This window comes from Durio zibethinus, chromosome 1 (genome assembly GCF_047325235.1).
Source record: "Durio zibethinus cultivar Kanyao isolate XHJ-2024 chromosome 1, ASM4732523v1, whole genome shotgun sequence".
Taxonomy (NCBI): Eukaryota; Viridiplantae; Streptophyta; class Magnoliopsida; order Malvales; family Malvaceae; genus Durio; species Durio zibethinus.
The window spans coordinates 23,618,241-23,630,454 of NC_143162.1; positions in this window are offsets into that span (position 1 = coordinate 23,618,241).

A 12,214-nucleotide genomic window follows, 5' to 3' on the forward strand; every position below is an offset into this window, starting at 1 on the left:
TGTATTTTTTTTGGCATGCACAAAAAAATTCAGCTAAGAACTCGAAGTGTACAAGATTTTGTGACCATTTGAAAAAAGTGTCCCCATTTCAGACACTTTAATGGTTACTGGCAGCAAACCTGTAAAATCTCAAATGCTCTTTAAGGGGGTGTGAGTTCTCGAGGTTTGATGAGGGATAGGGGGCCAATATAAGGCCAAGTACCAGCACCCATCACACATCATGTGCGCACGCCCCCCGGACCCCCGATCGCTGGAACCCTAATGCCATCGGTCAGGTTCTCCGGCGATGCTCCAGCGATGGCGCCTCGACGAAGAAAAATGCGACACCAGCACATGCCTGAGCCCAGCATGTGCTGCCGCAACCCTCGGTCTGGTCCGATCTTTGACTGGGAATGAACTTCGTATGCTTAGACTGTGAATGAACTCTGTATGCCTAAGTTAACCCATGAAACAAACGTGCGGGCTCTCAGCCGACCAGAGGGGTGGGATGCGCAAGCCGACGATCGATCGGGTCCCACTCTGCATTCTGTCGATTCTGCTACTGCAACCCTCGATCAGGTCTGATCTTAGACTGGGAATGGACTCCGTATGCCTAAGCCAACTGATGAAACGAGCGGACGGGCGGGCGGGCACTACGTCGGCCAGAGAGACGGGATGCGCAAGCCGTGGATCAATGGGTGGTAGGTGGGTTTAGCCACATCTTCATATTTCTTCTTGCTAATGCCATTTTCATGGCTTGTAAATTCATACAATGGTCTCTTAAGCCTTCACGTGAAGTTTCATGGCAAGACGACTCGTTTTCTATGTTTCACAATTTTTGAAACTTTTTGCGATTCAGGATTTTTTAAAATTTTTTCGGAAGGAGTTTTGGCCCCAAACTTTGTAGACATGATCCTTCTATTTTTGTTGGCATGCACAAAAAAATTGAGCAAAAAACTCGAAGTGTACAAGATTTTGTGACCATTTGAAAAAAGTGTCCCCATTTTAGACACTTTAATGGCTACTGGCAGAAAACGTGGAAAATCTCAAATTCTCTTTAAGGGGGTGTGAGTTCTCGGGGTTTGATGAGGGATAGGGAGCCAATATATGGGCCAAGTACCAGCACCCATCGCACATCCTGTGAGCACACCCCCCAGCCCCCCCGATCGTCGGAACCCTAATGCCATCGGTCAAGTTCTCCGATGATGCTCCGATGATGGTGCCCCGACGAAGAAAAATGTGGTACCAGCACATGCCTGAGCCCAGCATGTGCTGGTGCAACCCTCGATCCAATCCGATCTTAGATTGGGAAAAACTTTTTACGGTTCAGGATTTTTTAAAATTTTTTTGGAAAGAGTTTTGCCCCAAACTTGGTAGATGTCATCCTTGTATTTTTTTTGGCATGCACAAAAATATTCAGCTAAAAACTCGAAGTGTACAATATTTTGTGACCATTTGAAAAAAGTGTCCCCATTCAAGACACTTTAATGGCTACTGGCAGCAAACTTGTAAAATCTCAAATGCTCTTTAAGGTGGTGTTAGTTCTCGAGGTTTTTTGAGGGATAGGAGGCCAATATAAGGGCCAAGTACTAGCACCCATTGCACATCATGTGCGCACACCCCCCGGCACCCCCGATCGTCGGAACCCTAATGTCGCCGGTCAGGTTCTCCGACGATGCTCTGGCAATGGTGCCCCGACGAAGAAAAATGCGGCACCAGCACATGCCCGAGCCCAGCATGTGCTGTCACAACCCTCGGTCCAGTCCGATGAACTCTGTATGCTTAGACTGGGAATGAACTCCATATGTCTAGGTCAACCCACGAAACGAGCATGCGGGCACCCAGCAGGCTAGAGGGGTGGGATGCGCAACCCGAGAATCGATCGGGTCCCCCTCTGTGTGCTACCGATCCTGCTGTCGTAACCCTCGTTCGGTCTGATCTTAGACTGGGAATGAACTCCGTATGCCTAAGCCAACCGAAGAAACGAGCGAGCGGGCGGGCGGGCACTACGCCGACTAGAGGGACGGGATGCGCAAGCCGTGGATCAATGGGTGGTAGGTGGGTTTAGGTGCATCTTCATATTTCTACGTGCCAATGCCATTTTTATGGCCTGTAAATTCATACAATGGTCCCTTAAGCCTTCACGTGAAGTTTCATGGCACGACGACTCGTTTTCTATTTTTCATGATTTTTGAAACTTTTTACGGTTCGGGTTTTTTTTTAATTTTTTGAAAGGAGTTTTGGCCCCAAACTTGGTAGACGTGATCCTTGTATTTTTGTTGGCATGCATAAAAAAATTCAAGTAAAAACTCGAAGTGTACAAGATTTTGTGACCATTTGAAAAAAGTGTCCCCATTTCAGACACTTTAATGGCTACTGGCAGTAAACCTATAAAATCTCAAATGCTCTTTAAGGGGGTGAGAGTTCTCAAGGTTTGTGAGGGATAGGGGGCCAATATAAGGGCCAACTACCAGCACCCATCACACATCATGTGCGCACACCCCCCGGTCGCGTTGATCGCCGGAACCCCAATGCCGTCGGTCAGGTTCTCCGGTGATGCTTTGACGATGGTGCCCCGACGAAGAAAAATACGACACCAGTACATGCCCGAGCCCATCATGTGCTACCACAACCCTCGCTCCCGTCCGATCTTAGACTAGGAATGAACTCCATATGCTTAGACTGGGAATGAACTCTGTATGCCTAAGTCAACCCATGAAATGAGCGTTCGGGTGCTCAGCCGGTCAAGGGGGCGGGATGCGCAAGCAGGGGATCAGCCGGGTCCCCTTCTACGTGCTACCGATCCTGCTGCCGCAACCCTTGGTCCGATCTGATCATAGTCTGGGAATGAACTCCATATGCCTAAGCCAACCGACGAAATGAGCGGGCGGGCACTACACAAGCCAGAGAGACGGGATGCGTAAGCCGTGGATCAATAGGGCGGTAGGTGGGCTTAAGCACATCTTCATATTTTTTTGGAAGGAGTTTTCGACCTGAAGTTACATAGCAACACGACTCGTTTTCTATTTTTCACGATTTTTGAAACTTTTTGCAGTTTCAGATTTTTTAAAATTTTTCGAAAGGAGTTTTGGACCCAAACTTGGAAGACGTGATCCTTGTATTTTTGTTGGCATGCAAAAAAAAATTTGGCCAAAAACTCGAAGTGTACAAGATTTTGTGACCATTTGAAAAAAGTGTCCCCATTTCAGACACTTTAATGGCTACTGGCAGCAAACCTGTAAAATCTCAAATGCTCTTGAAGGCCGTGTGAGTTCTTGAGGTTTGATGAGGGATACGAGGCCGATATAAGGGCCAAGTACCATCACCCATCACACATCATGTGCACACACCCCCCGGCCCCCCCCGATCGTCGGAACCCCAATGCCGCTGGTCAGGTTCTCCCGTGATGCCACGGCGATGGTGCCCCGACGAAGAAAATTGCGACACCAGCACATGCCCGAGCCTAGCATGTGCTGGCGTAACCCTCGATCCGGTCCGATCTTAGATTGGGAATGAACTCCGTATGCTTCGACTAGCAATGAACTTTGTATGCCTAAGTCAACCAACGAAACGAGCGTGCGGGCGCTCAGTTGGCCAGAGGGGCGGGATGCGCAAGCCGAGGATAGGCCGAGTCCCCCTCTGCGTGCTGCTGATCCTGCTACTATAACCCTCGGTCTGGTCTGATCTTAGACTGGGAATGAACTCTGTATGCCTAAGCCAACCGACGAAAAGAGCTAGCAGGCGGGCGGGCGGGCACTACGCCGCCCAGAGAGACGGGATGCGCAAGCCGTGGATCGATAGGGTGGTAGCTGGGTTTAGGCACATCTTCATATTTCTGCATGCCAATGCAATTTTTATGGCTTGTAAATTCATACAATGGTCGCTTAAGCCTTCACGTGAAGTTTCATGGCAAGACGACTCATTTTCTATTTTTCACTATTTTTGAGACTTTTTGCAGTTCAGAATTTTTTAAAATTTTTTCAGAAGGAGTTTTGGCCCCAAACTTGGTAGACATGATCCTTGTATTTTTTTTGGCATGCACAAAAAAATTCAGCTAAAAACTCGAAGTGTACAAGATTTTGTGACCATTTGAAAGGTGTCCACATTTTAGACACTCTAATGGCTACTGACAGCAAACCTGTAAAATCTCAAATGCTCTTTAAGGGGGTGTGAGTTCTCGAGGTTTGATGAGGGATAGGGGGCCAATATAAGGGCCAAGTACCAGCACCCATCGCAAATCATGTGCGCACACCCCCAGCCCCCCCGATCGTCGGAGCCCCAATGCCGTCGATCAGGTTCTCTGGCGATGCTCCGGAGATGGTGCCCCGATGAAGAAAAATGTGGCACCAGCACATGCTCGAGCCCAGCATGTGCTGCCGCAACCCTCGATCCGATCTGATCTTAGACTGGGAATGAACTCCGTATGCCTAAGTCAACCCACGAAACCAATGTGCGGGCGCTCAGCCGGCCAGAGGGCTGGGATGCGCAAGCCGGGGATCGGCCAGGTCCCCCTCTACGTGCTGCCGATCCTGCTGTCGCAACCCACGGTCTGGTCTGATCTTAGACTGGGAATGAACTCCGTATGCCTAAGCCAACCGATGAAACGAGCGGGCGGGCGGGCGCGCGGGCACTACGTCGGCCAGAGAGACGGGATGCGCAAGCCATGGATCGATAGGGTGGTAGGCGGATTTAGGCACATCTTCATATTTCTATGTGCCATTGCCATTTTGATGGCTTGTAAATTCATACAATGGTCCCTTAAGCCTTCACGTCAAGTTTCATGGCAAGACGACTCGTTTTCTATTTTTCATGATTTTTGAAACTTTTTGGGGTTCGGGATTTTTTAAAATTTTTTTGGATGGAGTTTTGAACCCAAACTTGGTAGACATGATCCTTGTATTTTTGTTGGCATGCACAAAAGAATTCAGCTAAAAACTCGAAGCGTACAAGATTTTGGGGCCATTTGAAAAAAGTGTCCCCATTTCAAACACTTTAATGGCTACTGGCAGAAAACCTGTAAAATCTCAAATGCTCTTTAAGGGGGTGTGAGTTCTCGAGGTTTGATGAGGGATAGGGGGCCAATATAAGGGCCAAGTTCTAGCACCCATCGCACATCATGTGCGCACAGCTTGCCCGGCCCCCCCGATGGTCAAAACCCCAATGCAGCCAACCAAGTTCTCCGACGATGCTCCGGTGATGGTGCCCCGGCAAAGAAAAATGTGGCACTAGCACATGCCCGAGCCTAGTATGTGCTACCGCAACCCTCGGTCTGGTCAAATCTTAGACTGGGAATGAACTTCATACGCTTAGACTAGGAATGAACTCTGTATGCCTAAGTCAACCCACGAAACGAACGTGTGGGCACTCAGCTAGCCAGAGGGGTAGGATGCATAACCCGGGGATCGGCAGGGTCCCCCTCTGCGTACTGCCGCAACCCTCGGTCCGGTCTGATCTTGGACTGGAAATGAACTCCGTAAGCCTAAGCCAACCGATGAAATGAGCAGACGGGCGGACGGGCGGGCGTGCACTACTCCGGCTAGAAAGACGGGATGCGCAAGCCGTGGATCGATAGCGTGGTAGGTGGGTTTAGGCACATCTTCATATTTCTGCATGCCAATGCCATTTTTATGGCTTGTAAACTCATACAATGGTCCCTTAAGCCTTCACGTGAAGTTTCATGGAAGATGACTCGTTTTTTATTTTTCATGATTTTCAAAACTTTGTGCGGTTCAGGATTTTTTAAAATTTTTTCGGAAGGAGTTTTGGTCCCAAACGTGGTAGATGTGATCCTTGTATTTTGGTTGGCTTGCACAAAAGAATTCAGCTACAAATTCAAAGTGTACAAGATTTCGGGACCATTTGAAAAAAGTGTCCCCATTCCAGACACTTTAATTGCTAATGGCAGCAAACCTATAAAATCTCAAATGCTCCTTAAGGGGGTGTGAGTTCTCGAGGTTTGATGAGGGATAGGGGGCCAAGTACCAGCACCCATCGCACATCATGTGTGCACAGCCCGCCCAGCCCCCCCGATGGTCGAAACCCCAATGCCGTCGGCCAAGTTCTCCGGTGATGCTCCGGCGATGGTGCCCCGGTAAAGAAAAATGCGGCACCAGCACATGCCTGAGCCCAGCATGTGCTGCCGCAACACTCGGTCCGATCCGATCTTAGACTGGGAATGCACTCCGTATGCTTAGACTGGGAATGAACTCTTTATGCCTAAGTCAACCCACGAAACGAGCGTACGGGCACTCAGCCAGCCAGAGGGGCGGGATGCGTAACCCAGGGATCGGCTGGGTCCCCCTCTGCGTGCTACCGATCCTGCTATCGCAACCCTCGGTCTGGTCTGATCTTAGACTGGGAATGAACTCCGTATGCCTAAGCCAAGGCGTGCACTACTCCGGCCAGAAAAATGGGATGTGCAAGTCGTGGATCGATAGCGTGGTAGGTGGGTTTAGGTACATCTTCTTATTTCTACATGCCAATTCCATTTTTATGGCTCGTAAATTCATACAATGGTCCCTTAAGCCTTCACGTGAAGTTTCATGGCAAGACGACTCGTTTTTTATTTTTCACGATTTTTAAAACTTTGTGCGGTTCGGGATTTTTTAAAATTTTTTCAGAAGGAGTTTTCATCCCAGACTTGGTAGATGTGGTCCTTGTATTTTTGTTGGCATGCACAAAAAACTTTAGCTAAAAACTCGAAGTGTACAAGATTTTGTGACCATTTGAAAAAAGTGTCCCCATTTCAGACACTTTAATTGTTACAGGCAGCAAACCTATAAAATCTCAAATGCTCTTTAAGGGGGTGTGAGTTCTCGAGGTTTAATGAGGGATAGGGGGCCAATATAAGGGCCAAGTACCAGCACCCATCGTACATCATGTGTGCACACCCCCCGGCCCCCCGATCGTCGGAACCCCAATGCCGTCGGTCAGGTTCTCCGACGATGCTCCGACGATGGTGCCCCGACGAAGAAAAATACGGTACCAGCACATGCCCGAGCCCAGCATGTGCTGTCGCAACCCTCGGTCCGGTCTGATCTTACACTGGGAATAAACTCCGTATGCTTAGACTGGGAATGAACTCGGTATGCCTAAGTGAACCCACGAAACGAGCGTGCAGGCGCTTAGCCGGCCAGAAGGCCGAGATGCGTAAGCCGGGGATCGATCAGGTCCCCCTCTACGTGTTGCCGATCCTGTTGCCTCAGCCCTTGGTTCAGTCTGATTTTAGATAGGGAATGAACTCCGTATGCCTAATCCAACCGATGAAATAAGCGGGCGGGCGGGCACTACGCCGACCAGAGAGACGGATGCGCAAGCTGTGGATTGATAGGGCGGTAGGTGGGTTTAGGCACATCTCCATATTTCTGCATGCCAATGCCATTTTATGGCTTGTAAATTCATACAATGATCCCTTAAGCCTTCACGTCAAGTTTCATGGCAAGATGACTCATTTTCTATTTTTCACGATTTTCCAAACTTTTTACGGTTCGAGATTTTTTAAAATTTTTTTGAAAGGATTTTGGACCCAAACTTGGTAGATATGATCCTTGTATTTTTGTTGGCATGCACAAAAAAATTCAGCTAAAAACTCGAAGTGTATAAGATTTTGTGACCATTTGAAAAAAGTGTCCCCATTTTAGACACTTTAATGGCTACTGGCAGCAAACCTGTAAAATCTTAAATCTTCTTTGAGGGGTGTGAGTTCTCGAGGTTTGATGAGGGATAGGGGGCTAATATAAGGGCCAAGTACCAGCACCCATCACACATCATGTGCGCACACCCCCCGGCCCCCCCGATCGTCGGAACCCCAATGTCGCCAGTCAGGTTCCCCGGTGATGCTCTGATGATGGTGGCCCGAGGAAGAAAAATGCAGCACCAGCACATGCCCAAGCCCAGCATGTGCTGTCGCAACCCTCGGTCTGATCCGATATTAGACTGGGAATGAACTCCGTGTGCTTAGACTGGGAATGAACTCCGTATGCCTAAGTCAACCCACGAAACGAGCGTGCGGGCGCTCAGTCGGCCAAAGGGACGGGATACGAAAGCCGGGGATCGACCAGGTCCCCCTCTGCATGCTGCCGATCCTGTTATCGCAACCTTTGGTTTGGTCCGATCTTAGACTGGGAATGAACTCCGTATGCCTAAGCCAACCGATGAAACGAGCGGGCGGGTGGACGAGCGGGCACTACACCGGCCAGAGAGATGTGATGCGCAAGTCGTGGATCGATAGGGTGGTAGGTGGGTTTAGGAACATCTTCATATTTCTACGTGCCAATGCCATTTTTATGGCTTGTAAATTCATACAATGGTCCCTTCAGCCTTCACGTGAAGTTTCATGGCAAGATGACTCATTTTCTATTTTTCATGATTTTTGAAACTTTTTGCAAATCGGGATTTTTTAAAATATTTTCAGAAAGATTTTTGGCCGTAAACTTGGTAGACGTGATCCTTGTATTTTTGTTGGCATGCACAAAAAAATTCAGCTAAAAACTCGAAGTGTACAAGATTTTGTGACCATTTGAAAAAAGTGTCCCCATTTCAGACACTTTAATGGCTACTGGCAGCAAACCTGTAAAATCTCAAATGCTCTTTAAGGGGGTGTGAGTTCTCGAGGTTCGATAAGGGATAGGGGGACAATATAAGGGCCAAGTACCAGCACCCATCACACATATTGTGCGCACACCCCCCCGGCCCCCCCGATCGTCGAAACCCAAATGCCGTCGGTCAGGTTCTCCTGTGATGGTGTCCCGGCAAAGAAAAATGCGGCACCAGCACATGGTCGAGACCAGCATGTGCTTTCGCAACCCTCAATCCAATTCGATCTTAGACTGGGAATGAACTCCGTATGCCTAAGTCAACCCACGAAACGAGCGTGCGGGCGCTCAGCCGGACAGAGGGGCGGGATGCGCAAGCCAGGGATCGGCCGGGTCCCCCTCTGTGGGCTGCCGATCCTGCTGCCGTAACCCTCGGTCCGGTCTGATTTAGACTGGGAATGAACTCCGTATGCCTAAGCCAACTGACGAAACGAGCGGGCAGACGGGCGGGCAGCACTACGTCGGCCAGAGAGACGGGATGCGCAAGCCGTGGATCGATAGGGTGGTAGGTGGGTTTAGGCATATCTTCATATTTCTATGAGCCAAAGCCATTTATTTGGCTTGTAAATTCATACAGTGGTCCCTTAAGCCTTCACGTGAAGTTTCATGGCAAAGACTTGTTTTTTATTTTTCATAGTTTTTAAAACTTTTTGCAGTTCGGGATTTTTTAAAATTTTTTCGGAAGGAGTTTTGGCCCCAAACTTGGTAGACGTGATCCTTGTATTTTTGTTGGTATGCACAAAAAAAATTAGGCAAAAACTGGAAGTGTACAACTTTTTGTGAGCATTCGAAAATAGTGTCCCCATTTCAGACACTTTAATGGCTACTGGCAGCAAACCTGTAAAATCTCAAATGCTCTTTAAGGGGGTGTGACTTCTTGAGGTTTGATGAGGGATAGGGGGCCAATATAAGGGCCAAGTACAAGCACCCATCGCACATCATGCAGGCACACCCCCTGGCCCCCCGATCGTCTGAACCCCAATGCCGCCGGTCAAGTTCTCCGACGATGCTCCGGTGATGGTGCCCCGGAGAAGAAAAATGTGAAAACAGCACTTGCCCGAGCCCAGCATGTGCTGCCGTAACCCTCGGTCCAGTCCGATCTTAAACTGGGAATGAACTCCGTATTCTTAGACTTGGAATGAACTTCATATGCCTAAGTCAACCCACGAAACGAGCATGCGGGCTCTCAGCCGGCCAGAGGGGCGGGATGCGCAAGACAGGGATCGATCGGGTCTCCCTCTGCATGCTGCCGATCCTGCTGCCACAACCCTCAGTCCGGTTCAATCTTAGACTGGGAATGAACTCCATATGCCTGAGCCAACCGAGTAAACGAGCGGGCGGGGGGGCACTATGCTGGCCAGAGAGACGGGATGCGCAAGCCGCGGATCGATAGGGTGGTAGGTGGGTTTAGGCACATCTTCATATTTCTACGTGCCAATGCCATTTTTATGACTTGTAAATTCATACAATGGTCCCTTAAGCCTTCACGTGAAGTTTCATGGCAAGATGACTCGTTTTCTATTTTTCACGATTTTCAAAACTTTTTACGGTTCGAGATTTTTTAAAATTTTTTTGGAATTAGTTTTCTCCCCAAACTTGGTAGACGTGATCCATGTATTTTTGTTGGCATGCATAAAAACATTCAGCTAAAAGCTCAGTCGGCCAGAGGGGCGGGATGCGCAAGACGGAGATCGACCAGGTCCCCTTCTGCATGCTACCGATCCTGCTGCCGCAACCCTCAGTCCGATCCGATCTTAGACTGAGAATGAACTCCATATGCCTGAGCCAACCGATGAAACGAGCGAGCGGGCGATCACTACGCCAGCCAGAGAGACGGGATACGCAAGCCGTGGATCGATAGTGTGGTAGGTGGGTTTAGGCACATCTTCATATTTCTGCATGCCAATGCCATTTTTATGGCTCGTAAATTCATACAATGGTCCCTTAAGCCTTCGCGTGAAGTTTCATGGCAAGATGACTCGTTTTCTATTTTTCATGATTTTCCAAACTTTTTGCGGTTCAGGATTTTTTAAAATTTTTTTGGAAGGAGTTTTGGCCCCAAACTTTGTACACATGATCCTTGTATTTTTTTGGCATGCATAAAAAAAATATGCTAAAAACTCGAGGTGTACCAGATTTTGTGACCATTTGAAAAAAATGTCCCCATTTCAGACACTTTAATGGCTACTGGCAGCAAACCTGTAAAATCTTAAATGCTCTTTAAGGGGGTGTGAGTTCTCGAGGTTTGTGAGGGATAGGGGGCCAATATAAGGGCCGAATTCCAGCACCCATCGCACATCATGTGGCACACCCCCCCGAGTCCCCCGATCACCGGAACCCCAATGCCTTGGCGAAGAAAAATGCAACATCAACACATGCCAGAGCCCAGCATTTGCTGCCAGAACCCTCGGTCCGGTCTGATCTTAGATTGGGAATGAACTCCGTATGCGTAAGCCAACCGACGAAACGAGCGGGTCAGGCAGGTGGGCACTATGCTGGCCAGAGAGACGGGATGCGCAAGCCGTGCATCGATGGAGTGGTAGGTGGGTTTAGGCTCATCTTCATATTTCTGCATGCCAATGCAATTTTTATGGCTGGTAAATTCATACATTGGTCCCTTAAGCCTTCACGTGAAGTTTCATGGCAAGACGACTCATTTTCTATTTTTCACGATTTTTGAAACTTCTTGCGGTGATGGATTTCTTAAAATTTTTTTGAAAGGAGCTTTGGCCCCAAACTTGGTAGATGTGATCCTTGTATTTTTTTGGCATGCAAAAAAAAATCAGCTAAAAACTCGAAGTGCATAAGATTTTGTTACCATTTGAAAAAAGTGTCCCCATTTCAGACACTTTAATGGCTACTGGTAGCAAACTTGTAAAATCCCAAATGCTCTTTAAGGGGGTGTGAGTTCTGGAGGTTCGATGAGGGATAGGGGGCCAATATAGGGGCCAATATAAGGGCCAAGTACCAGCACCCATCGCACATCATGTGCACACACCCCTTCGGCCCCGCCGATCATCAGAACCCCAACGCCGTCGGTTTGGTTCTTCGGCGATGCTCCGGTGATGGTGCCCCGACGAAGAAAAATGTGGCACCATCACATGCCCGACCCAGCATGTGCTACCGCAACCCTCGGTCTGGTCCGATCTTAGACTGGGAATGAACTCCGTATGCATAAGCCAACTGACGAAACGGGTCCCCCTCTGCGTGCTACTGATCCTGCTACTGCAACCCTCGGTCCAGTCTGATCTTAGACTAGGAATGAACTCTGTATGCATAAGCCAACTGACGAAATGAGCAGTCGGGCGGGTGGACAGGCACTACACCGGTAAGAGAGACGGGATGTGCAAGCCGTGGATTGATAGGGTGGTAGGTGGGTTTAGGCATATCTTCATATTTCTGCCTGCCAATGCCATTTTTATGGCTTGTAAATTCATACAATGGTCCCTTAAGCCTTCATGTGAAGTTTCATGGCCAGACGACTCGCTTTCTGTTTTTCATGAATTTCAAAACTTTTTACGGTTCGAGATTTTTTAAAATTTTTTTGGAAGGAGTTTTGGCCCCAAACTCTGTAGACATGATCCTTGTATTTTTGTTAGTATGTACAAAAAGAATCAGCTGAAAACTCTAAGTGTACAAGA